The 27,631-nt window shown below is 45.7% G+C and overlaps 1 long non-coding RNA gene across 1 annotated transcript; it reads left to right on the top strand.

Moving 5' to 3' along the window:
* Positions 1–360: 360 nt before the first annotated feature.
* LOC131275423 (uncharacterized) lies at positions 361–27,631 on the top strand. The gene is made up of 3 exons (XR_009182864.1): positions 361–509; positions 13,997–14,108; positions 27,389–27,631. It is a non-coding gene; the product is annotated as an uncharacterized lncRNA (long non-coding RNA).

The following is a 27,631-nucleotide window of genomic DNA, read 5'->3' on the forward strand; positions in this document are numbered from 1 at the left end:
GTGCAGGACTCTTTTGTGAAAGCAACTGACCTCCACCATAAAGAGGAAGTTGGAGATCTCCCCTTCACTCCCCCTCTAGGGAGTCGCATGAGTTACTCCATTTCATAAATAAAGCCCCGGTTGTAAGTCAAATATTTATTTCCTATGCAGAATAGTAAAGAGCCTCTTTTCTATCAAGCTTCATGATCACACACGTTGGAATGGTGCCGATGAAAAGTGATTGTGCTCTGGGAGATGTTTATGATGTCATTTTGACTAAACAAAGGAAAGAGAGAAATCCAATTAAATTCCAGGAAGGAATGACAGAGGGTGATTGCAATGGAGCCATATTGTTCCAAGCAGGTTCCCCTGCCAGAACAGGGACCTGGGCAGTGCTAGCTCATCACTAGGCAGCAGGGGCTGGGGCAACGTGGCCCGGAGCCTGGCTGGCAGGAATGGTGGCTGCTCATGGAGGGAGTGACTGAGGTGGGGAAGAGACGGGCAGAGGGTCACCATCTTTCAAGGAACACGTGAGATTCAGAAACTTAATTTTTTAACAAAATTTAATTTAATGAGCACTACAGGGATTCTGCACTTTTATCCTGAAAAGATAAAAAGATAAAAAGAATGGCGAGTACCCAACCATTTAAACTCATTGTAGGTAAAAGCAAGGACTTCCTTGCCAAGTCTTGTGATGCTGGAGCTAGGAGATCCCTGCTCGAGGATCGGTGAAGATAATTTGGGGCCATAGAAATAAGTAAATGAATTAAATATTTGTAGAACACCTGCTGTGTGCCAGACCCTGCTTCAAGGAGCTCATTCTTTGGTGAGACAGATGTATAAAATATGTTTGATCAATCAAATTCTGTTCACACTTCAAGTAAAAGCTCTGCTACTGCTATCAGGACCTCATTCAGTAGTAATGAACTTTTGGGGGGTCTCCAAGAAATAGTGAAGATCAGAGAACTTCCTGGTTTGCAGAATCTCAAGAATCCTTATGCTCCCGCCATCACGGGGTTAAATGGTTTGACTCAAGTCTACCTCCAGAGTCAATTGTTATGAAGCTGTTTATTGATGAGACTGTTTTCACGTCACACCATTATTCACCATCTCCCAAACAAAACAACTATATCCCCTGTGGCAGCTCAGAATGGTTGAAACTGCCCTTTACGTGGTTTGGTTTTTTCCTTCTTGTAGAGTCAGTGAAAGTATGGATGAGAGCTCTCCAGTGAATAAGAATCCTTGCCTGCAACCTGAGTGCTAATTCAGCATTTATCTACAAATTTTTTGAACTCCTATTATGTGCTAAATCCTGAGCTGGCTGAAGCAGATACAATAGCGAACAAGACAGTTCTTTTCTCACAGTATCCGTTACCTAGCAGGACATAAAGGGCTGTCTTTTGGTGTTTTGTAAGCATGGAACAGGCAGATTAAGTTAATCCAGGTGGAGTAAGGATGCCCACGTACTTTAATTCCCTGGGAGGGATTTTCACTAAGGGTTGGGGAGAAGTAGAGAAGTAGATAAGTTCGTTCTAAGATGAAATGAGGGGTCAAAGGAAAAATCCCTGTCCTAGATAGCCAACATCGGCACCTGTGAAAATAAAACTTTTCATTGTGTTAAGTAGAATTTTCATGTCAAAGACTGAGTGATGGTAAACACGGGCAAGTTTGTGTTGGCTGGGGTGTTCTCACGGAGACCTGGAATCTCAGAGGGACATGCATGTTTTGGGACAGTAATGGCTCACCATACACTCTTACAGAGCAACGGGCTCATTTATTACCTTCAGCTCAACAAACAGAAACCAAAAGCCTGGAAAAGGAGTTTATAACAACAATAGAAATATTGGGATGGTGAGATTATAGGGGTCTTCTTTTCCTTTACTTTCCATTGTCTGAAATGTCATTATGGTTCTTGCCACTGAATTATACACTTTAAGGGAGTGAATTTTATGGTATGTAAGTGATATCTCAATACAGCTGTTACAAAAATATTCACTTAAAAATAAACTTGCAAACTGTTCTTGGGATTTAGGAAGATGCTTACATTGCAAAGTAAGAGAAATAACAGCAGAATTCAAGGGGAATCTTCTTTGACATTAAAAGTTAGTCTTTGAATTGCAGAAGCAAAAAAGCATAATTCAGTTTTTTGGGTCATAATAGTTATTACTGTGTAAAAATAAAATGGAAGCCAAGTGGTATTAAAAGTATGAAAGAAATGCACCAAAAGTCATAGCAGTTGCCTTTCAGTTTCAGGAATATGAGTGATTTGTATTTTCCTCATTTTAGTTTTCCGTGTTTTCTAAATTTATACTATGCATATGCATCAATTTAGCATCTGGGAATGTAGAAAATCATTTCTGTAAAGTAAGAAAGTAAGTGCCTGCTGAGTACTGACTCAAAGGAATCTCTGGGTAAGAGTGGGACTTGTGACTTATTGAGGAGAATAATTGATAATGAAGATGATGATGGAGATGATGGAGAAGATGAAGGTGACAATGGCAGCAGTCCATACCTTGGGAGGCGCACTTGGCAATGGATGGAGACTTAATCGGAGGCTCTGGACACTTCTAGGAATAAGGAGGCAGTGACTGGGGTGGATGAGCACTGCTGAGGAGGTCTAGCATTCTAGATGCTTCCAAAGAGAAGAGCAGGATCAGGAGCCACAAAGCATGTGGTGGGTAGTGCCTGTGGGACTCTGGAGAACAAAGGACCTGAGCATATTTGCTCAACTCTGGGAGCCACCGTGTTGTCACCGATGGCTCCACAGCCTGATGGGGTGAGGGAAGACTCAGTCTTGGTGGAAGATATACCTGAATGTACAGGCCTGGGGCCAGCCTTACAGTTCACGTCCTTTATCTCACTTATTTTTGCATTGATAATAAAAAGTACATTAAAAAAAAGATTTCTTTATTTATTTATCCCCCCTTTCCCCTCCTCCCACCCGGCTGTTCTTGCTGTCTGTGTTGTCTTCTCTTCTCATTTTCTCTCCTCTAGGATTCACTGGGATTCAATCCTGGAGACCTCTGACGGGGAGAGAGGTTCCCTGTCAATTGTACCACCTCAGTTCCTGGTTTCTACTGCGCTTCACCTTGACCCTTCCCTTGTCTCTCTTTTGGTGTGTCATCATCTTGCTGTGTGACTCACTTGTGTGGGCACTGGCACACCACACAGGCACTCGCTCAGGCACTGGCTTGCTGAGCGGCATGCTTTCTCTTCTTCTTTTTCACCAGGAGGTCCCAGGGGTCGAACCCAGTTCCTTCCATGTGGTAGGTGAAAGCTCTATCCCTTCAGCCACATCTACTTCCTTAAAAAGCACATTGCATATTGCAAACCAACCTGATGACGCAGAGGATTTCTAATGAAAGGCCATGACTCTTCCCCATTGCTTCTGAATCTTTATTCCCAGAACCAACCATTCCTTTGTGACTGTTTCTCTTGTGACTGCAGCAGTATTTGAAGTTCATAAATACCAGTTGCAGGGCCATTTTTTGTCTGGAGACCTTGGGCCCAACAGGGCATCTATCATAACTTGGATATTCTCCCTGGTAGAGGCAGAGAGAATGGACCTTGGCAAAGCAAGAGCTCTACACTGAAGATGAATTTTTGGTTTCTGAGTGTAACATGATTTTCCTTGACTGTAATGTAATGACATACTCAATAATAATACAAATAACAATAATAGAAGAACAATGAACATTGAATGAGCACTTAGCAAGGACCGGGAGAACCTGGCTATGTGGAGCCACTGAGCACTGCTGGAAGCTATTGTTACCATGGGCTTTAGATGAGGGAGTGGATGTGTGGAGGAATTCAATATATTCCCCTGACCAGTCTGGAAGGTTATAGAATCAAGATTGGAGCTCCACAGTTCTAACTTCTGAACCCATGCTCAGACAGATGGAAAAACAAAAAATCAACGAGGCATGAATTTGGCAGTGTGTGTGCTCTAGAACCATGGCCACCAAATCCTGGGTCCTTTCCAACATGCTATCCCGCCGCCCCCCCCTCCCCCGCCAACCATCCCAATCTCTGAACCACTTCCTTGGGCCCAGATGAACTTTTGGAGAATCCAAGGAAATTAAAGAATGAAGCCTAGGCTTCTAGCCCCTCCCCAGCACTCTTAAGTAAGCTGCAGAGAAGGCCAGGCCATTTATTTTCAGGAACTGCCTAATGATCACCCGGCAAGTCTAGTTATGGATGCGGTCCATCAGGCCACCTGGATATACTGGTGCAGAAAACTCACCGTCCGTCTCTGGCTGATGGATTGCCCAAGTTATTAATACGGAAAAGGAGGGAGATTTACTTTCGGTAGTGGAATTAAGGTGCTTCAGTGCACCCTGGACTAGTTGTTTTAAAATAACAGGGGACCGAGTTTCTCTTGGAAAAGGACTTAATTTTTATTGAAAACCTACCACCTTCAAATGGCCAGGAAGTTGAAGAACTATAAAACTGTCAAACAGCCCCATTATTAAAAGCTTTATTTGACAAATCTTCCACTGCTGGGATAACTTGTGCGTTTTCCCTCCTCTCTCACAAGAAATAAAACCACTCACTTATGCAAACTGCTGACAAGGAATGGAAACAAATGGACTCCTAAACACGCACGGAGACACCCCAGCCCCTTCCTGCATCTTAATGGAAGTCGGAACCATTCATAAATCTCGAGTCGTTCAGACAGAATGGTGGTGCCACAACTTCTGACCTCACCAGCTTCAGAGCCGGGGAGATGGCCTTGCTCCTGGAAGGCTCTGGGTTAGTGGGAGGAATGTAAGAGCACGAAGAAGCACTTTACCCTGTCCTCCTGTATTGGTTATCTCTTGCTGCATAACAAATGACCCCTAATCTAGGGGCTTCAAATGACACCCTGCTTATCTTGTAGTTTCTGTGGGTCAGGAGTCCAGCAGGATTTAGCTGGGTTACTTGCTCAGGATTTCATAAGGCTGTAGTCAAGATGTTGACCAGGGCTGGGTTCGCCTCTGGAGGTTCGCCTGGGAGAGGATCTGCCTCTGATTGCAAGGTCGCTGGCAGCATTCTGTTACTAGTGGTTGTAGCTTAAGTTGGTTTTCTTTCCCTGACTGTTGACTGGAGACGGCTTCCAGCTCCTAAGCCTCCAGTTCCTTGCCACGTGAACTTCTCCAACACGGCCTCTTACTTCATCAAGCCAGCATGGAGAGTTTGCAGAGGGCACCTGGTGGAAGGCGGAGGCTTCTGTGATGCAGTGCACTCACAGAAGGGCCACCGTCACCTTTGCTGTATTTTATTGGTTAGAAGCGCATTGTGGGTCTTGTGCACCTTGACAAAGGTGTGACTAGCAGAGGTGGGAGTCATTGGGGACCCTTTAGAGTCTGTCCACCACATTCCCTAATCTACCTCCATTGCCTGATTAGGCTGAACCTGAGCTGCCGAAAGAGAAAGAGAGAAGGAAGGCAGGAAGAAAAAACAGACCTATTTATGGGTGCTTGGGACAAATAAGAGAGCAGTGGTCCTGTTTTAGAATAATGTTAAAAGCAGAAATGGGGCCCTTTTCTTGGCCAGTTCTACTTTTGATTCTATATAATAATCAACGAGATGGAAGTTTTAGATCTCTAAGCCTGATAAGATTCATTGCATTCAGGGACACTAATGCACACCTTTGAAATAGAGTAATTTTCATTATGATGTCCAACCTGGTTTACAGGTTTTGGAAAAGTCTACCAAACCATGTTTTTTTTTTTTTTTTAAAATTGATTTCCCATTAAACATGCACTTACTTATCAACAATCATTTCCCACATGCCTCTACATATGTTTGATCAAAAAATCTGAAGAGCATGTAGAACATTTTAACTCCTAAATGAATGAGCATGGGCGGATGTTTTTGTTTTTGGATGAAAGGCTGTACAGATGGATTAGAAAGGAGACAAGGAGGGAAGGTGGAGGCAAAGATGGAGGAAGAGCCACCATCCTCACACACAGCTAATAGAATTTAGGGTTTCCCAACCTCAATAATATTGATATTTTGGGCCAGATAATTCTTCGTTTGGGAGGAGGGGCCTGTCCTGTGCCTTGTAGGATGGTTAGCAACATCCCTGGTCTCTACTCACTAGATGCCAGTAGCATCCCCACCCCTCATGCCCAGTCGTGGCAAACAGAAATGGCTCCAGACATTGCAGGGATTTCTCCATTGTCCCCTGGACGGGGGACAAAATTGCACCCAGTTGAGAACTGCTGATATAATTCTAGCACAGAGTAAACAACACCAATCTTTTCAGGTGCCTTGAGTAGATTTATCCAGACCAATACACAATTGCCTGGGCTAGGACACAGGCTGGAATCTTCTCATGGAATGCCCTCATCGGTGGGGAGTCAGTAGAGCCGGGTCCCTGGGGACATGGGCCTTGAGGTCCCCAAGGTGGACAGTCCAGCATTTCAGTCCTGGCTCCGCCGCTGTGCGAACGAGGGCAAATTGAAAATAGAATGCCTCCACTCTGGTTTCGTCACCTGCCAAATGGAGATGAGAACTTGTAGCACTGTTGTGAGTACACACACACTACACTTAAGATGCTTAGCGCAGGGGCCTTGTGCAAACAAGTCCACAATGAGTTAGTTGCTCTACTACATTTAGAGTTTGGGGACATTGCTTTCTTCCCCCCTCTCACTTCTTTGTCTTGTAGGGATGGAGCAATAGGGATGGAATCTTACTTGTGGGCTCACCTGCTTTGCTCCCACAGGCCAAGTTGTTTGGGAGCAAGAGGGGTGTTGGGGCCCAGAACAGGTCAGGTTTGGTGAGGAGGAGGCATGGCTGGGTGAGGGGGTCACCCTCGTTCCAGATGCACCCGATCATTGGGGGTATTTCTCTGTGATTACATTTCTTTTTTTTTTTATTTGAAGATTTATTTTATTTATTTCTCTCCCCTTCCCCTCTACTGTCCATTTGCTATGTGTTCTTCTGTGTCCACTTGCATTATTCAGGAATCTATTTCTCTTTTTGTTGTGTTATGTTGCTGCGTCAGCTCTCCGTGTGTGTGGCACCACTCCTGGGCAGGCTGCGCTTTTTTCACATGGGGCGGCTCTCCTTACAGGGCACATATAGTGGTGCCCCTGCGTGGTACGGTACTCCTTGTGTGCAGCAGTGCTGCACATGAGCCAGCTTACCACATGGGTCAGGATGCCCTGGGGATCGAACCCTGAACCCTCAATATGGTAGATGGACGCTCTATCAGTTGAGCCACTTCCGCTTCCCTGTGATTACATTTCTAAGATCTTGCATTCAACTGGATGAAAACTAATCTTCATGCTCCCATTGATAGGGGATATTTTCAGGCATTACCCTGTAATTGCAGTACTTATATTTTAATAAGGCATTTTGGGAGACCCCGAAGCCTTCCTGGCAAAGGGAATATGTTTGACAGTGGGATTCCAGGCAGTTATAAGAAAGAGACAATTTTAAGAAGTGGGATTTCCCCAGTTTAAAATACTGCCAGTATCCAGAAATGGCCGACCATTCCCGTTTCCTGCCTGCGTCGGATCATTCCCTGTGCTTCAGGACCTGGAAACTCCCTGGGATACTTTCGGCTCATTCATCTTGGTTCTCAAATGATATCCCGCCTACAAAGTCTGGTGAGGAAAGCACGGCCAGCTGCCGTCTCTTTAATATTTAGAAATCTGCCTTAATCAATCCTAGCTCTTCCTGCACGTTGCTGTCTGTACTTGTGGTCTCCAGTTTTCTGGGAATTCAGTGGGATGGTTTCTTATCTGTTAGCTTGTCAGAAACAGGCACGAGGACAATCAAATGTTCATCTATTCACATCTGGTGTTCTGCGGGGAGCAGCGTTTAGACCCCTGCCGTGTTTAACTGTATAAATGGCTTCTATCTGTCATCTAAATCAGAACTGCTTACGTGCAGAGCAAGCTGTATCAGATCGAGACCCGCACAGGGCCGGTGGGGTGATGGGGTGGGGGGAGCAGAACATGCCACCCCCTTTGAACACTAGGGGCTTGTAGAATTCTCATCATGGTTCTTTCTTACTTTTTCTGTTCAGATTCCTAGTTGAAGTGTAGCATTTCGTCACTGCACCGTGTGTGCTTGTGCGTGTGTGCGTGCATGTGTGTGTGCATGTCTTCGAGTCTCTGCATGTCTCCATCTTGTCTCTTTCACCGTGCCTGTCTGTCTTTGTGTCTGCATGTGTTTGTGGCATGCATCATCTCCTGCGTGTGTCTCTGTGTTTCTCTGTGGACATAGTTTTGCATTGTGTTTTGCTGTCTGCATGCCTACCTGTGTTTATTTGCAATGCCGTGTATGTCTTTGTGTCTCTCTGAGCCAGCACAGCTCTGCAAATCTGTTAGCATGGCCCATGATTTCCTATAACAGAGTGTCAATCTTGGTATATGGGTTTAGTGTGTGCATATGTCACGTTACTTGTTACCCTTTCCCAGCTACCCCTTTTTCCTCTGTGGATGGAAACAGATCATCCATTTTCAGCCTTGGGGAGAATCATTGGCCTGGGTTGTTTATGGCCTGGCAAAGGCAGCCTCCTAAGCTTGCAGGGCCTCTTGGGCCTGCTCCTACACTCAGTTCTGTGCAGCCTGTGCTGCACACACTCCAATGGGACACAGTTATCTGTGCTGAAATCACTGCCATCTTTCTTTCTGCTGCTATCAGGGCCTTTACATGGGCGCCTCCCATAGCCGTGTACACTCTTTCCCAAAAAGCAAGGCACTGAGAGGTTGTGGGACTAAAGCAGTCCACTCTTCTGCCAGCTCCAGTGGCACCTTGTCCTGAAATTTCCTTGTTTCTAGGACAAGCAACATGATTGGTTCTGTTGACCAAGTTCCTGTAGCTTCTTGAACTGTATCCTGAGCTCCTAAGTACAGCATAATCATCCCATCTTATGTTCTCAAAAGTTAAGAGCACTGTGGCAGCATTAGTCATCGTCTATATCATCACCATCCTTAGCACTACCATCACCACCATCTTCCTATTCCTCCTCCACATTATCATCACCATCATCATCATCACCACCACCACCACCACTATCATCATCACCACCACCATCGTCATCATCATCACCACCACCACCATCATCATCACCACCAACATCATCATCATCACCACCACCACCGTTACCATCATCATCACCACCATCACCACCATCTTCCTACTCCTCCTCCACATTATCATCACCATCACCATCATCACCATCATCATCATCATCACCACCACCACTATCACCACCACCACCATCGTCATCATCATCATCACCACCACCACCACCATCATCATCATCACCACCACCACCATCATCATCACCACCAACATCATCATCATCACCACCACCATTATCACCACCACCACCGTTACCATCATCATCACCACCATCACCACCATCTTCCTACTCCTCCTCCACATTATCATCACCATCACCATCATCACCATCATCATCATCATCACCACCACCACTATCACCACCACCACCATCGTCATCATCATCATCATCACCACCATCACCACCATCTTCCTACTCCTCCTCCACATTATTATCACCATCACCATCATCATCACCACCACCACTATCATCATCACCACCACCATTGTCATCATCACCACCACCACCATCATCATCATCACCACCACCACCATCATCATCACCACCACCATCACCATCACCACCACCACCACCATCATCATCACCATCATCATCATCGATCCACCATTTTTATTTGAATGGCACTTTATAAAGTCTGAGGTGCTTTTTACATATTACCTCCTTCAATCCAAAAATTAAACCCACTACCCAAGTAAATTAATTTCCATTTTACAGCAGCAGCTGATACTGACTCAGAAATCACAATGAGGCAGGCATGGTGATAAGCCCTTCACAGGAGTTAAGCTACTTAATACTCACCACGGGACTATGAAATAGATATTATTATTATCTGCATTTAACATATGGTGAGATGGGTACCAGGAGAGGTTAAGTAATTGTCTGAGGTCACACAACAGTTAAACGGTAGAGCTGGGAAAAAGCACAGACGTTTTGGATGCAGAGCCATGTTCTCAATGACCGTAGAGTAGGGAAATTGAGATCTGACCATGCCCCTGAGTTCCATGTCTTCTCTTTAACCTCCGTCAGGTTAGTAACCCTGAGGAACGTCTGGTAGCTTTGGACGGAAGGCCAAATGGAGTGTGGTCTGCCGTCCCGCAAGCTGCTGTCCTCCTGGGTGCTTTCTCTTAGTTTTCTAGGGCTGCTGAAAGAAAGCATCACAACCTAGGGGGCTTCAAACAACAGAAGTTTATGACCTCACAGTTCTGGAGGCAAGAAATCCAAAGTCAAGGTGTCTGCAGGGCCACGCCCCCTCTGAAACTCTTACGGGAGACTCTTTCTGGCCTCTTCTGGTGGTTGCCCCAGCCTTGTATTCCTTGGCCTGCAGCTGCGGGAATCCAATCTCTGTCTCTGTTGCCACAGGGCCTTCTCCCCCATGTCTGCCTCGGTTGTTCTCATCTCAACTAAGATCATCTTCAGAGACCCAAATTCCAAATAAGTCACACTCACAGGATTGCGGTCAGAACTTGAATGTGACTTTACAGGGGACATAGTTCACCCCATGGGTATAGGGATTGTTGTCTGTTGGTTATTGCTACATACTCAACACTCAGTAGTCATTTCTTTTATATCTGTTATATGACATATATGTGAAAACACCTGCATACAATATAAAATTGAAAGTGTACAAGAGGAAAAATTTTTTGTCCCATGAGGTAACTGATATTGCCCACTACCTTTTATCCTTGCAGAGATATTCTATACAAGCAAATCTCTCTCTCCCTCCCTCCCTCTCTGTCTCTCTTTTTCTATCTCTCTACCTCTATCTATCTCTATCTCCAGCATCATGTAAAAATTATTTTCAAACTTTCTTTCCTTATTTAATAAGCTACCATGGTAATCCTTTCACATCCGGACATGAAGAATAACTTCAATCTTTTGAATGCCTGCAAATTACATCATTTTATGAGCATGCATAAATTGTTTAACCAGTGCCCTATCAATGGACATTTAGCCAGTTCCCAATCTTTTGCTCTTGCAGACATGACTGCAATGAATAATGCAGAACTTGCATCATTTCTCACAAATGCAAGTATATCTGCAGGATGGATTCCTAGAAGTAGAATCGTGTTGGCTTACATTACAGAAAAAAAATCAATGCTTGGCAACTTCAGCTTCCTTGAGAGGGGTGTTTCATAGCAATGTGATCTGTGCATCATTATGCCAAAATTAAGAATTGACTCATGAGGTAGCTAATGTGGACTGGCAAATTCAGAACTAATCCAGAAGCTCCACCCTCTCTACCTCCCTGCCCCACAATGGATGGGGCCACGGCCAAGGCAATCAGTGGCAGAAAGTTGCATGGGATGATTTTCTGTGAACAGTAGTAAAAGACCTAATTTTCTTTAAAAGAGGCCCTGAGGTCAGGGCTTATCTACTGCACTGTAAACAATTCCAACTTTGACTTTGCCTACTTTTGCCAGAGTTTATTTTTCCTCTTTTGATGTTGTTGGATTTGGGGAGGGTGCAGTTAGTAGGGTTGATTTCTGCAGCAAGAGTCACAAGATAAAGGGGGGAACTCAGCACATAAACCATGCTTGAGCATTGTGTGAAGTTCTGGGCATCATAGTTTCCTCTGCCGTAAAATTGGGACATAATACCTACTCCTCTTGGGGCTATTTTGGGGATTTAATTTATTTATTTAAAAGTATTACTAAACATTGTTCACGTGTGAGCTACTCTAGACACAGGGAATGCAGCCCTGAACAGAATTCACAAAGCACTTGACCTTCTGGAACTATTTGTATATGAAGTTCTTTGCAGAAACAGAGTGACTCAACTGATAGAGCATCTGCCTACCATGTAGGAGGCCCTGGGTTTGACCCAGGGCCTCCTGACCCATGTGGTGAGCTGGCCCTTGCACAGTGCTGCTGCGTCAAGGAGTGCCGTGCCTCGCAGGGGTGTCCCCCGTGTAGGGGTACCCCACGTGCAAGAAGTGCACCCCCTGCAAGGAAAGCCACCCCACATGGAAAGTGCAGCCCACCCAGGAGTGGCACCGCACACACGGAGAGCTGATGCAGCAAGATGACACAACAAAAAGAGACACAGATTCCCGTGCCACCTGATGAGAATGCAAGTGGACACAGAAGAACACACAACAAATGGACACAAGAGAGCAGACAACTGGGGGGGGGGAGGGGAGAGAAATAAAGAAAATAAATCTTAAAAAAAAAAAGTTCTTTGCATTGTACCCAGCACATAGTAGGGACTCTATAAATGGGGAGATTTTGGCATTTATCTTTGTCAGGGTTTGGGAGAGTTGGAGCAAAGGGGAGGTATTTGAGCTGGTCGTGAGTGACGAGGACACGGGTCGGAAGGAAGGAAGGGGGTTGAGTGGGAAGACGGTCCCAGCAGAGGGAACAGTGGAAGTAAAGACATGGGGGTAGAGGGCCATCAGGGTAACAACCACCAACCAGAGAGAAGGAACGGAGACATGCTTGAACTTCCATATCAAGAGTGCATACCATGTACCAAGCTTTGTGCATTTGTTGTAGTTTGCTTCCCTCAAGAATGTAAGCTCTCTGAAGTCGTGGACCTCGCAAAACTGAAGAACCTTGTCCGAATGATTCCCTAACGGGCGAGTCACAGGCTCCATGGCTCTCAGCCTGATTTCTTGTTTCCCAGTGCTCAGTTCTTTCCTTGATCTGAGCTCAGCTGGAGCAGTTCTGTCCCACTGCTCCCCACATCCTGCTGAGGTTTTTTCCACATAACATCACTTGCTTTTCCTCTACCCTTTCACACTCTGTGATCAGGGTATTTCGGCAAAATAACCCACGGTAGGTCAACTTTTGCTCATGTGTGTTCTTTGTCTGTTTCCTTATGGTTTTTAATCATTCTCTTCTGATTTGATAAATGAGTCTTGGCTTCTTGTAACTTTCCTGAAGACCCAGGGTAGAAAACATCCTTTCCGGTAGCTATTGCAGTTGTAAGGGAAAAATGAGCCTCCTCTCTAGTCAATAAATCACTTTGTCACCTTAATCTTTTATTGATCTCAATAAAAGTTGTATTTTGTTTCTTAACAAAAATCCACCAGGGAAGATATCCTGTACAGGTGGGGGCACGATGGAAGTCGTGGTCAAGCTATCATTTCACATCGTTATTTATGGGAGAGCAATAGATTTGAGGGAGCTGGGGGGGGCAGGTGGTCAAGAGACTAAGAAGCCGTTCTTGCAAGTGATGCATCATATTTTAAAAGACACACTTGACGCCAGGTAGCCCACTCACAGATAAGACTCTGAAGCTATATTTTATGCAGACTTTTGTAAACAGGTCATAAACATCCAGCTTCTCCAAGCTAAGAAGGCAAAGGCCCTTTCCTGCTTGCCAGTGATGCATCTACGTGGTCTGTTGAATTTAGGATACGGCAATCACTGAGCTCCACAACGGCTTCCTCTCTAGGGGGGGATTATTAGAGCAGGTTACTCATGGAGGAATGAGTCACATTTCATCAAGGCTTGGAGTCAAGTGTTAGTTAAGGTTTGGAAAAAAGAGATTTCCCCCTCTCTGAAGAGGTAAAGAAATACTAATATTTCCTTAAAGTTAATGTTTTTATCTTGTTCATATCTCCCTACCCCCACCCCCCAGGGTGTGAGTAAAGGGAGGGTTTGGTGTTTGGGGCTCAAAAAGTAAAAAAGAAGCAAATAGAGCCACACACATGTACAATACTTTTCTCTCTTGCCTACTTTTTCTTTAAGCCTCAACTCTGACTATCTCTACCAGGCTGCCTCATTGAGTCTTCCACTTTGATCCTCACCGGGCAGCCTGGGATTCCCTCTGCTCTAGTGCTATTGCATTCTGTGGTATGAATAAGGAAAGGTCACTGAGTTCACGGACCTTACATTCTTGGGCAGAACAAGGCACAACTAAAGCATGAGGCTGGGCACATAGTAGGTGCTCTTAAAATCCAAAGTTCACGTTTGTGTCCGTTTTCTCCAGCAGGTTGATGGTTGCCATGGCACCTGCGGGCTGAAGCTTCTTGTTGTTGTTTTGATATGAACCAGATGACCTCCAAAGAACACCTTAATTCTTGGAATTATAAGAGCTCACAGTAAGTGCTTTCACTGTGCCCAGAACCATGGGATAATAAAAATCATAACAGATGGCATTCATTATGTGCTTACTGTGTTCCAAGCCCTTTGCTCTGTTCTCTTCGTAAGTTCATCTCTGAACCTGCATAACTATTTTAGGATGTAAGTACTATCATTACCCCCATTTTATCAAAGAGGAAATCCTGGCCCAGAGAGGCTAAGAAATACGCTGGGCTGTCCCTGCTGGTGATGGCAGAGCCAGCTTTGGAGCTCAGGTTCAGTAGTCCATGCTCCCCTCCATTTCATGTATCTCCATCCCACTAAGATTCTATGATCCTAATTCTCTTAAAGGTGAAATCCTCACTAGTATTAGTCAAGCACTCACCCATCATCTTAAACACCCAAACCCGGGATGGGATACGCTCTGGCACCAGTGCAGCTAGTCTGGGGCATTAGAGGGGCATGCTACAGACTAAGGTTTGGCTGAATGAACTCGATTCCGTGCACACTGGACACATCCCTTCGACTGGGTTTCAATGTGGATGTCACTGAAGCATATCTGACTATGAAGAGGAAAGATTCTCCAGTAGGATCTGCCCCAACACCTACTAAAGGGAAGAGTCAGCAGCCCCCAAACACATTTCTCTCACTGGAGGGCAGTATCTGCTCTTATCTCCTCACAGCTCTACAGGAAATAGGATGGGAGGGGATGTGTAAATTAGCACATTTAATCTGGGATTGGCCAGAGAATAGAGAAATTAGCCTAAAAGATTTTGGCTGCCTTTTCCCCCCTATCCATATGCAGCAATTTACCCATTTGCAGCTTGCAGAAAGCCCAGGCCGGTGCACATTCAGAGAAATATAAAGCACTATGTAAAACAAAAGGGGCTGTTAGTAAAACAGATGCAGTGTTAATTGCACTTGTGAGAGCAGCATAAATAAAACAATACATGTACTAGAAAATCCTTTTATGACGCTCAGATTTTACAAAGCTGGCTTGTCTGCAAAGGTAAAGGAAAAAAAACAGCAGAATGACTAGAATTAGATTGTTTTCTATTATTCAGATTGATGCTAATAGAGCTGATGGTTTTGAACATCTCATTCGTTCTCTTAATTCAACGAACACTTGCTGAAGAAGGTCTGCTATGCCAGCCCAGGGGTTCGGTGCTTGTCCAAGGGGCTCTAAGTTTAAATGACCAAGCCACTATTTAGGACAGGGAGAAGGGGGCAATTTTGTCACCCAGGTGACTTTAGGCAATGTTTGGAGACATTTTTGGTTGTCAAAACTCGAGAGGCGAGGCTCTTGGTACGTAGAATGCAAGGATGCTGCTGCGCAGCCCATAGTGCACCAGACAGCGCGCCTCCCCTCAAAAAAATTTGACCCGCCATAGTGCCAAAGTTAAGGAACTCAAATTAGAGCACCAGGTAATTAACTCTGTAATAAGAGCACATGGCAGCTCTAAAGCAAACAGGGAGGAACTGAGTCAGCTTCCGGCATTGGGAAAGCTTTTGTGAAGGCTGTGACGTTCGAGCTCAGCCTCGATAGGTGAACCAAAGCTTGCTTGGTGTGGAAGAGGAGGAACGGCCTTCGTGGCGGACGGGCCAGCATGTGCAAAGACCCAGAGGTATGTAAGAGCAAGGTGGGTTCAGGGAGTGACGACAGCCGCAAGAAGCCTGGAGCTTGCCGTGTGTGTGTGTGTGTGTGTGTGTGTGTGTGTGTGTGGTAGGGAGCAGAAGAAGGCCACTGAGATGGCAGCACAAAGGGCCTTTGATGTCATGTCCAGGGCCTGGAGCCTTTGGTTAGATTAGGGGTCAGCGACCCATAGCCCGAGGGCCAGATTGGGTCCCCCATCTGTTTTCCCATGGTTGGTGCAACAAGAACAGTTTTTACACTTTTTAAATGGTTGGAAAAAATCCGAAGAAAAATACTATTTAGTGACCTGGGGACATTATCTGCAATGCAAATTTCAGTGTCCACCAATAAAGTGTCTTGGAACTCAGCCACTCTGATTTATTTATTTGTCTATGGCTGCTTTCAAGCTACGACAGCAGAGTTGAGTAGTGGTGGAGACTGTGTGGCCCCCAGAGCCTAAAATGTTTACTATCTGGCTCTTTTCAGAAAAAGGTTGATGACCTCCGAGTTAGAGAATACAGAATGATGTAGAGAAGTCCCTATCCCTCAACAGTGGCCACCCCAGGAAGCAGCAGAAGAAACAGCAGAAAGAGAAAGATGGCACTGGCCAGATGGGTGGGAAAGAGGAGAAAGAGGGCAGGTCTAGGTGGCACGCTCTTTTCTGCCTTTGGTGGGTGATGGTGACAAACCCAAGAGGAGTGGCTGGGAAATAGGGCAGCAAATTCATTAGGGACGAGTCGGGCTTGGGAGACATTGGAGCTCGGCCTTGATAGGTGAACTAAAGCTTGCTTGGTGTAGAAGAGGAGGAAGGGCACGGAGGCGAGGGTGCCTAGGTAGGCAATGCGGCAGGTAGGTCTGACTCTCAGACAGGGGAGAACCTGGAGATTACCACCAATATAATTCCCTTTCATGGTTTTAGAAAATGATTCTCTTTCTAAATTAGGGGATGAGCTAAGGGAAGCCCTTAGTGCAGGACTTGGCACAGAGGAGGAATCAGGAAAGGTGTTAGGCACTTCTGTTGCCCTTAGCAACCTAGTGGCCTCTTGCAAACAGTAGGAAAAGCCCCTCAACAACTTACCTTGACTAACTTTGGCCATGAGGTCATCTCAGCAAAACTGCTCGGCAGTCACACGTTTTACTTGTGTCCTCCTGATGCGGAGGTGGAGTGTTGAGCACACAGTTTACTAACCTACGTATCCATGCTCAATCCACTATATGTTTGGGTGGGACTGTGATGTTATTAACCTAGAGATGCTTGTGGATAATTTGAATGGTTAGGATTTATATCTTTCCAACAGAGTTAACTGTGAGTCAACCATTTTGTAAGAACTCCGAAGCTTAGGAGATCTGCCAGTGTTCTGCAACCAGGTTGCAGAGACCATTTAGACCTTGAATTGCCCATCAAATTAGGGAGAGAATGCACAGCAGCCCAAACTCTAACACTGCTTGTTTGCCCTAAGAAGGACTGGGCTTCACCTCTGATGGAAATAGCAGTCTTAGTGGAATCTAAATTAAACTGAGCAAAGTTAAAATGGAAGATTTACACACATACACTTCAATATTGGTTGTAACTTTCTAAAACTAGTCAGTTTGGGGGAATGACACCGTCCCTCTCTCCCTCTGTCCTCCCTCCCCCTCCCTCCCTTCCTCTTTCTCCCTCTCTCCCTCCTTCACTTCTTTACTTCAACAAATATTTGAGTTCCCACTGTATTCCAGACACTGTTTTAGGATTTGGGGAAAGAGTGATAAGAGAGACAAACTTTCTGTCCTTACTTTATGGAGTGGGAGATAGTCACCAATAGATACACAAATAAATATGTATGGCAGGAAGCGGATTTGGCTCAATGGATAGAGTGTTCGCCTACCACATGGGAGGTCTGCGGTTCAAACCCAGGACCTCCTGACCTGTGTGGAGCTGTCCCATGCACAGTGTTGATGCTCACAAGGAGTGCCGTGCCACGCAGGGGTGTCCCCCACATAGGGGAGCCCCACGCACAAGGAGTGTGCCCCATAAGGAGAGCCGCGCAGCACGAAAAAAGTGCAGCCTGCCCAGGGTGGCCCCGCACACAGGGAGAGCTGACGCAGCAAGATGATGCAACAAAAATAGACACAGATTCCGGGTGCTGCTGACAAGAATACAATCAGACACAGAAGAACACACAGCGAGTGACACAGAGAGCAGACAACTGGGGTGGAGGGTGGGGAAGGGGAGAGAAATAAAAAGAAAATTGAAACAAAGTCTTAAAACAAAAATATGTACTGCAACGTTAGAGTATGATAAATTCAATGAGGAAAAGAAGCAAAGCAGGACAAAGTGGTCACTGTGACATGGAAAGCGACATGTGTATGTGGGCATTGCCCCATATTGGGAGTTGCTTTAACAGTAACGCTCTCCCTGAGGAGGTATCTCAGGCAGAAGGCTGAAAGGAGAATTTGAGCCATGCTGATATTTGGGGGGGCACGTGCTCCAGTCCAAGGGAAGAAAATGACATTAAAGGCCCTGGGACAGGAAGATACTTGGCAAGTTCAAAGAGTAGTAGGGAGAAGGGTGGAGTCGGAACAGACTGAGCCATAGAATGTGCTGGAACTGAGCTCAGGAAGGATGCCAGGGATCTGCATTTTAGGTGGGCCATTGGGAAGTGATTGTAACATTGAAAGCAGCGAGTGACATAATCTGACTGTCATTTCAAAAGCCTTGCCCGTCTTGGAGGGTATGTTATGGGATGGTAAGGGTGGGAAGAGGGAGGTCAGGTTTGTGGCTGCTGTAGTTGTTCAGGAGAAAGACAAGGGTCACTGTGGAGGAGGTGAGAATTGTACTATTTGAGGATATCTTCTGATGTTAGAGTAAAGAGAATTTGCTGAGTGATTCAGCAAATCTGTCATAGGCGATTCAGCAAGTCTGCTAAGGGGGAGAAGGAGGGGAGACAAATGACACTGTGATTTTTTGACAGAGCACCTGGGTGCTGTCATCTGCTGAAATGAGGGATGCTGGGTGAAGAGCAGGCTTTGCTGGGTTAAGAGCTCTGTAGTCGTCTAGATAAGTGGGGCCAAGGATGCAGGGATGACATATCCCTATGCCACTTGACATTTCGCAAAAGCAATTTCACGTCAGCCTTACGGGCTAGCCAGGACTGATGCTACTTAGTTCCATCTTGCAAATGAAAATAACCAAGGCTCAGAAAGAGTAAACCGAAGGCAGGGTAATAGAAACACAAGACAGAAACCAACTCCAACTAACGTAAGCACAAAAGAAAATGCACTGGCTCCTGTCAAGCCTTGGCTGGGATTGGTGGGGAGAAGTGGCCATCTATCTATCTGCACTGATGCCTCCCAAGCCAAATGCAAGTTCTGAACCCCTAGAAGGTGAACCCAGAAGACGCTGTGCATCTCTTCTTCCAAAATGTTCTCCCTTTCATATAACATCGCGGCTGGGCCCATAAAGATGGAAGATTGAGTGATCAATCGGTTGGCTGACAGGCTTTGGTTTAATTCTGTTCTGGGAGCGGGGAATCCATCGGAACCTTGTCACTTCACTGCCAGAAGAGATCGCCTCCTTCCTGCCCAGGAAAGATAAAGAACTCCCTGCATCCCAGAGAAGCATCCCCCCTGAAGTCAGTCCCTGCCAGACCTTCTGGGACAGAAATTCCCAGGACTTAGCCCCAGCTGGAGCAAGGCTTATCAGGAGGCAACTGCTTGTGTTGGGACTGGAAGGATTTTCAGCCAGATGCCTCAGTCCTTGGAACTCCACCAGTTAAAAGTTCTGCTTTTGGTCTTTAACTGTCACTGTGTCCTCTGCCTGCTCCTTTTGGAACACAGAAATGCCCTAAGCTCATCTTGTCATAATATGTTATATCATTGGGTGGAGACCAATACAATGAGTGGGAAGGTGTACCCCCATCCTGGGGAGGCCTGATCTTCTCAAACAGAGGGAAGGGTGTCTCTCAAGAGAATTGGTGGCTCCCAATGGGGGAGGACAGTCTAGTGTGTCAAGCCCTCAGCATTGTTGAAAGTATCTGTGAATCTGGCCTTTCAAACAGTGAAGCTTGGTTGTCACTGTGGGCCCTGAGGAGAGGGGGAGAGAGGAATAGAATAGATGGAAGCAAGGGTAACTAGGGGGCAATGGAAGTGTTCTACAAGTTCGTGTAATGATGGATATATGCTATGTTATATTTCACCAAAAATTTATGGAAGTGTATAGTCTAAAATGTAAACCATAATGTAACAAAAAATTTGGAAAAGTGTGCAGTCTAAAGAATAAACCATGATGTAAACTAAAGTGGAACCATGTTTGGTAGCTATGTTTCAATATCTGTACATCAGCTGCTACAAATATAACATGAACGTGTAAAAGGATCATTGTTGGGGAAGACAGAAAAGGGTTTGATGTTGGATATATGGAAGTTCCCTATATTGTATATGTGACTTTACTGTGATCTAAAACTTTTTTGAAGACAAAATTAAAAATTAAAAAAAAGAAAGGATGTAGACACTGAGGAAGGAATGAAAGAAATTGCCTTGCCACTGTACACACAGGGCAACACCTATTACAGTGATGAAAGGCAAAATGTCAAAAACAAAGTTTTATGATATTTTTCATTTTTTAATACCCCAATTTATTTTTTACTTTTAGTTTTTCTAAATCAGTATATATTCTATTTCTAATCTCTAAATCTATCATTACTATTTCATTTTCCTACTAATTGAATTTGGCAATATATTAGGCTTAATTTTTGAAGGAACACTGGTGTGGGGTGTTATTGATGGGGGACACATGGTTGGGAGGGATTTCTCCAGGGCATGTATATAGGGTATATAAAAATGTTCAGATATTCATTGGGTATTTTCATAGTAGAGTTACAAATGACAACTGAGGGAGTGCTGAGTTCCTAGCCAGGGGAGCTCTGTCACATTCTGCAATGGAACAGCAACAATCCCCAAGTGCAAGGGCAAAGACCAGTGAAGAAGGATGGCCCAAATGATGAGCCCTTGATACTGATGACTATGCTTATGAATCTGTATGCTTGAAATTTCAACTATGCCTCGAGCTGCAGGGTACCTAAGAGTTACCTCCTGAGAGCCTCCACGTTGTTCAAATATGGCCACTCTCTAAGCCAAACTCAGCATATAAATGCATTACCTTCTCCCCAGCATGGGACATGACTCCTGGGGTGAGCCTCCCTGGTGCTGAGGGATTACTATCAATCACCAGCTGGTGATGCAACTAGAAAAAGACCTTGAATAAAAGGGGGAAATGGTAAAGACAAATGAGTTTATACGGCTAAGAGACTTCAAAATGAGTTGGAGTTCATCAAAGAAGTCACACTTATGCTTGTCTCAGCAGGATTCCAGAGACAGCCAAAGTAGATACAATCCCAGGTACTGGTGCTTCTGAGGGCTATGGAGACACACAGATTCTATGGTCATAGCAGATGGCTCTGGAGTTCAGTGCCTTGTCAGTGGGCCCTACTTTGGAATTTGTGTTCCTGAGTGTGATGGAGTTGGACTCAGATGTGACCTTTCTACATAGGCTTATTCTGTCACTTTTACTGAACTTGCGATTAGTGCTGTATACTCAGGAGACTTGAATTTCTGGACTGGCCATGTGCTGGCTGGGCCCTGAGCTTCAGCAGAGTTGCAGCTCCTACTCTCCAGTTCATTGGACTTACCCAGATCTGCTAATAGGGAGGTGAAGATGGCCAATACCACACCAGGGAAATGTGAGTGCTTACAACTGCAAGCAAGAGAATTGCATTCATCTGCCATGTGGAGTCTAAGCCCCCTCTCAATTTAGAGGTGAAATGGACATCACCATACCAGGGTCCACAGGATTGAGGAATAAAATATGGATTGGAGTGGACATACTGGTATTCTACTATAGAACTATTGTGACTGTAGCAATGGAAGAAATTGTATTACCGATGTGGAGAGAGTGGCCATGGTAGTTGTAAGGGCAGGGAGAGGGAAGAAGAGATGTGATATGGGGGCATTTTCTGCACTTGGAGTTGTCCTTAATGATATTGCAGGGTCAGATGCTGGACATTATATACTCTGCCATTACCCACTGAGTGGACTGGGGGAGAGTGTAAACTACAATGTAAACTATAATCCATGCAGTGCAGAAGTGCTCCAAAATGTATTCATCAAATGCAATGAATGTGCCACAATGATGAAAGAGGTTGTTGATGTGGGAGGAGTGGGGGTGTGGGTGTGGGGTATATGGGAACCTTTATATTTTTTAATGTAACATTTTTTTCATCTATGTATCTTAAAAAAAAAAAGAATTAAAAAACAACAGCAAAGAAACAAACAACAAAAATAAAGCTTCTTGTGCTTTCTTATGTGAAATGTTCTCATATTCCTTCTTAAAATGTGCTCCTCTTTGGGACTCCGTGACACCCTGCTGGTGTCCCTGACCTCACTCACAGCTCCCTCTCAGGCTTCTTGGTTGGACGGAATGTTGAAATTTCTCAGGCATCAGTCAAGTGTCTTTCCACCCTGACTCTTCCCTGGGGCGAGGCTGCTGACTACCTACCTGGTAGTCATCTGCCCTTCTCCTTTGCTAACAAAATCCCTGGTGGTTTACGCTGGGGCAGACATGTGTTCAGGAAAAGTGGGCACGCCCTCCAACCCCAGCAGATGATTTCATGATGGGATCTAAGCCAATTGCCGCAACCTCATACTCTCTGCCAACCACTGGTTTGGGGTGAACAAAGGACCCAGTTTTTCCAAACGGCACCTTAAAGGAAGCTGGGAATTCTGGGGGAGATGTTCTACTCCAGCAGATGGGAGAGTCACCCATGCCCACACTTTTGCAAATTCAGCCATCCTGAACCATTTCGTGTCTCTGGACATTTGAACACATTCTTTCCTATGCCTTGGATGGGTTTCCCATGTACTCTCATGGAGAGAACTTGGACTAAAGATTTGAGAGCCCATGCAAAGTCACCTCTTCTCAGTAGCCCTTTTCATATTGATGCCTGGTTTCCCCCCTCTCCTCCTGCAGTGTTCTCCACCTACCTCTCCGTTGCCTTGTGATTGTGTACCTCTCCTCCTCAACTGTGAGCTCCAGGCCGAAGATGCTGGCTTACTTAGAATTGAAACCATCTCGGTGGATGGCACGCTACCTGATATGCACAAATTGTCCAATTCAAGTGTGATGAATGAAAGGGTGACCTGTTGCAGCAAAAAAGGATTGGTGGCTTTGACAAATCAAGGAAGAGAACTAAGTCAGGGGATTTAGGGGTCATACACAGCCTTCCTTTCCTGTTGTCTGTGGAATGTCCAAATTCCTTACCATAGCATCCAGGGCTTTTCACGCTCTTGTCCCTGATTACCTGCAATTTCTTGCCACAAGCCCATGCTCAGGCTAAAAACATATGTGCTATCTGTTCTTTAGACAGCTGTGCCTTTTCCCTCAGTATCACCTTGCCTGCAACTGCTCCCTATTTTATTCACCTTGCCAAACTCCTATTCATCTTTCAAAATGCTTTTCCAGGTGGTGGACTTGGTCCAGTGGTTAGGGCATCCGTCTACCACATGGGAGGTCTGCAGTTCAAACCCCAGGCCTCTCTGACCCGTGTGCAGCTGGCCCATGTGCAGTGCTGATGCGTGCAAGGAGTGCCCTGCCACGCAGGGGTGTCCCTGCATAGGGGAGCACCATGCGCAAGGAGTGCACACTGTAAGGAGAGCCGCCTAGCGTGAAAGAAAGTGCAGCCTGCCCAGGAATGGCGCTGCACACACGGAGAGCTGACACAACAAGATGATGCAACAGAAAGAAACACAGATTCCCATGCCTCTGACAACAGAAGTGGACAAAGAAGAACACACAGCAGCAAATAGACACAGAGAACAGACAACTCGGGTGGGGGGGAAGGGGAGAGAAATAAATCTTTAAAAAACCAACCAACCAACCAAACAAACAAAAAACACTTTTCCAATACCTCCCTTCTAGGAAAACTCTGTAGACCACTCCTGGGCAGGTTTAGTTACGCCCTTTTCCACGCTACCACTGTACTTTGAACAAGATTTCAAGTTGGCAGTTGGGTTGCAGCATGCAGCTCTTTGAGTGTCTGTGTTTTAGTTTGCCAAAGGGCTGCCAAAGCAAAGTAGCAGAAATGGTTGGCTTTTATAAAGGGGATTTATTTGGGGGTCAAACCTCACAGTTCCAAGGTTGTGAAAAGTCCAACTCAAGGGACCACAAGCGGTGCTTTCTTACCGAAGTCAGCTGCCACATGTGGAAGCAAGTTGGCTGCCACTTTCTGCCAAGGACTCTGCCTTCCCCTCTGGAATCTACAGTCGTCTTTCAGAGCTCAGCTGTGGGCAACCAGGAAGAGGGTGTGTCTCTTACCAGGCTTTCTCTCTCAGTCTCAGCTGCTCCACTTGCTTCCCGAGTTCAGCTGCCAGCTATCCAGCACATGCCTCATCTCTCCCTGGGCCTCAGCTCTTTGAGCCTCTTCTCTCTCTCATATGGTAGGATTAAATATGCAGGGTCCCGTTTTCTGTGTGTGTCTCTCTCTGTCTCCATTTTATCAGACCCGGCAAGAGGGTGGAGATTCAGCCTGAGTCATGCCTCACTGACCTAGTCCAGCTGAAAGGGCCTCACACCTGCAGGAAAGCATTAGCTCACAATTACCTTTCTCTTTTCAGGATCCATAAAATAATTTCATGCCACAGGACCGTAGTCTTTGAATGCAGGAATCGTGCATTCTTCATTTGTGTGTCACCCATACTTAGCACATGGCAGGGCTCAGTAAACCTTTGCCTGGGTGAACTGAACTCCTTGCTTCCTAATTTCATTGGGGCGACTTCTGATATATCAGTTCAGACTCTGTCACTGGATGTTCTGGGTTCAAACCAGATTTAGTTGGCTTTCCAGTGAGCAAATAAAATAAGAGTAGTACTCTAACATTCTGGGTCCTTATTATGTGCCAGCATCATTTTGAAGTTTTGCACCTATTATCTCATTTTACCTGCACATCTACCCCGTGAGACAGAACCTTCACAGGTCAGGAACCAGAGGTGTAAAAAGGTTAAGTTACTTGCCCAGGGTCATTGAGCCAGAGGGGACAGAGCCAGGAGTCAAACTCAAATGGTCTGACTCTGGGCTGGGTTACTTTAGGGAACTGATAGCTCATGTCAACCTGTTGTCAGTACTTCCTGCCACATTTCCAGCAGTCCTGTCCCAAATATTTGCAGCACAGTGTTTAAATTCAGAGACCTCCTAGAACTACTCCTCCCCCTCCAGCGGCCGAGAAGACGGCAATGTACATCACTGAAAGCCTGTGGCACCATCTTCAATCTTTTCCACACTCAGTCACTTCCAACCTTGACCTCAGAGCTGTGAAGATGATCCTTAAGGGGCTGTTATGCAGAGGAAAATTGAAATGGTCCCTGTGGGGAGACTGCAGGATTTTAGTTCCAGCCTTCTAATTTCAGATCTGCCTAGAGAAAAGAACGGTGCTAGCAGCCCGATTCACAAAATTAGGTGAGCTCCGTCCTTTGCCTCTCTTAAGAAATATGGGCACTGCTCTGAAAATCTTTTTTTAATCTCCTCTCTGGTCCATGTAACAGGAAATTGGTCTCTGCCATAGGCCAATAAATCTCCAACTTTTTATTGAATATTAAAGAAAGACTTCCAGTCAAGTTCAAATCTCTTTGCTTAGAGCTTCTTATATAACGCTGCAGCTCTGATACCCCAGGTCACGAAAGCTTTAAAAAGGAGAAAAATGAAGAATCTCTCCAGGTCAGTGGCCCCAAGGGATCATTTCTTCTCCTTGGAAATAATAGCCTATTATTCAAAACAAAACAACCACAAAAAACCCCACAAAACTTAAACAAGGCACTCCCTCTCTGGCTTGCACATTATAATTGAGACAGGAAAATTAATCAACTGGTAATCCTCAGATGGATCCAAAATGAGCATGCGGCAGCTGCTGCTGGAAGCCCAGGTGTTCTGTCCTTGGTCCTGAGAGGCCCAGAGCCTGTGCTGGAGGCTGGGTGGCACTGGCCACCTCCACCTTTTGGGACGGAGGCACTTAATCCGCTACTGCTGAGGGTGTGGGGGGCTGACACCTGTCAACCGAGTTGCTATCCCAGATATGTCTTTGGCCAAAGAAAACTGCATCCCCTGAGGGCACGCCCGTTTCCCAAGAGCAGCCCAAATGTAAAACTGGACCAAGATCCTGGCCCTCTTGCCTCAATTTGTGGCAAATTCGTAGGGCCGCCTCATCTTCCAAGCCCCCCAGGGGGCCGGCTGAGGCCTTAGCTGTGATTGCCTCCAGGTCAGCCCTCCTGCTTCCTTCTTGGACCTGCTTCCTTCTCTCTGCTCCCGGGGTGGATTCTGCCTGCACTCTGTGCACGCATCGTGGAGCTGCGGTCTGTTTCCCAGGGAACCTGCCCAAACGTAGGCTTTTATGCACCAGTGTCTTTGGGAAACTTAGCAACTTTGGTTGGAAAGACCTTTGGAAGAAAATATTTAAAAAACCCAGTTGTGTGTAGATAAATGCATGGGAATAATAAATGCCAGAAGAGTGTTAATCTATTGGGTGGAGCAGTTGAGAGAAGTGAAATGGGGTCTGGCACGGGCACACAGGAGCGTCAGCTTATTGGTAAAGTTTATATATATATGAAAGAAGCTTTAGATTGCATTATTGGTAAAGTTTTATTTTATAGTTGGGTTGTAGGTGCATGGCTAGTTATTTCATTATTATTATTATTATTTAAAGATTTATTTATTTATTTCTCTCCCTCCCCCCACTCTCCACCCCGGTTGTCTGTTTTCTGTGTCTATTTGCTGCGTCTTCTTCTTTATCCGCTTCTGTTGTTGTCAGCGGCACGGGAATCTGTGTTTCTTTTTGTGGCGTCATCTTGTTGTGTCAGCTCTCTGTGTGTGCGATGCCATTCTTGGGCAGGCTGCACTTTCTTTCACACTGGGCGGCTCTCCTTACAGGGCGCACTCCTTGCGTATGGTGCTCCCCTACGCAGGGACACCCCTGCGTGGCAGGGCACTCCTTGCACGCATCAGCACTGCACTCGGGCCAGCTCCACACGGGTCAAGGAGGCCCGGGGTTTGAACCTCAGACCTCCCATGTGGTAGATGGACACCCTAACTACTGGGCCAAGTCCGCTGCCTATTTCATTATTTGTTATGGTTTTCCCAAAGGTCAAAAATGTTTCATAATAAAAAACAAGGCATTTTCAGAGATGTAGATTAGAAATCTGGCTCTGCCACCTATGAGCTGTGTGACTGTAAACAAGTGGCTTCACCTCTCTGAGGCCTTGGCGATGGTTGTCAGGAACAGAAATCCCCTTAAATGACTAACTCTGTAAGAATGCAAAGATCAATTTTTTTTTCTCTCCACATGCCCATCTTTTTCTCCTGGTCCAGCAGACAGTCCTCCTTGGTTTTCTCATTAGCTGGCATATCTGACTCCTCCCTCTCCCCTGACTCTGCATCATGACCCTTCTGCACCAAGTTCCAGGTTGATGCTCTCATCCAAATTCCTAGGAGATGAATCTCTTTGGCCCCACTCTTTAGTGGTAGTCCAATTGGCAATGGGCGGCCATTCTCAAGTGGAGTTCGGCTGTAGGTCGTATTATTGTAAAAATGATCAATGCTCATCCCTACCAGTTCCTTCTCACTGTGTGTGCATGCTCTTCTTTCCACAGCATTGACATCCGCTTAGCTGTGTACCTTGCTTCAGCCAATGACACGTCAGTGAAGTGACACGAGTGACCTCTGAGAAGTTCTAAGAACCATCACCTGGCTCAGCCATCACTCTTTTGCCTCTGCCATGAGATGGCAGTGTTCACACGGGGCTGCTCCCGTAGCTGAGGAAGTGAAACAACCACAGCTGACTCTCAGCCAATGTGTAAAGCGATGGACAAATAAACCTTTGTTATTGTAAGTCA

Source organism: Dasypus novemcinctus, chromosome 23, assembly GCF_030445035.2.
Source record: "Dasypus novemcinctus isolate mDasNov1 chromosome 23, mDasNov1.1.hap2, whole genome shotgun sequence".
Lineage (NCBI taxonomy): Eukaryota > Metazoa > Chordata > Mammalia > Cingulata > Dasypodidae > Dasypus > Dasypus novemcinctus.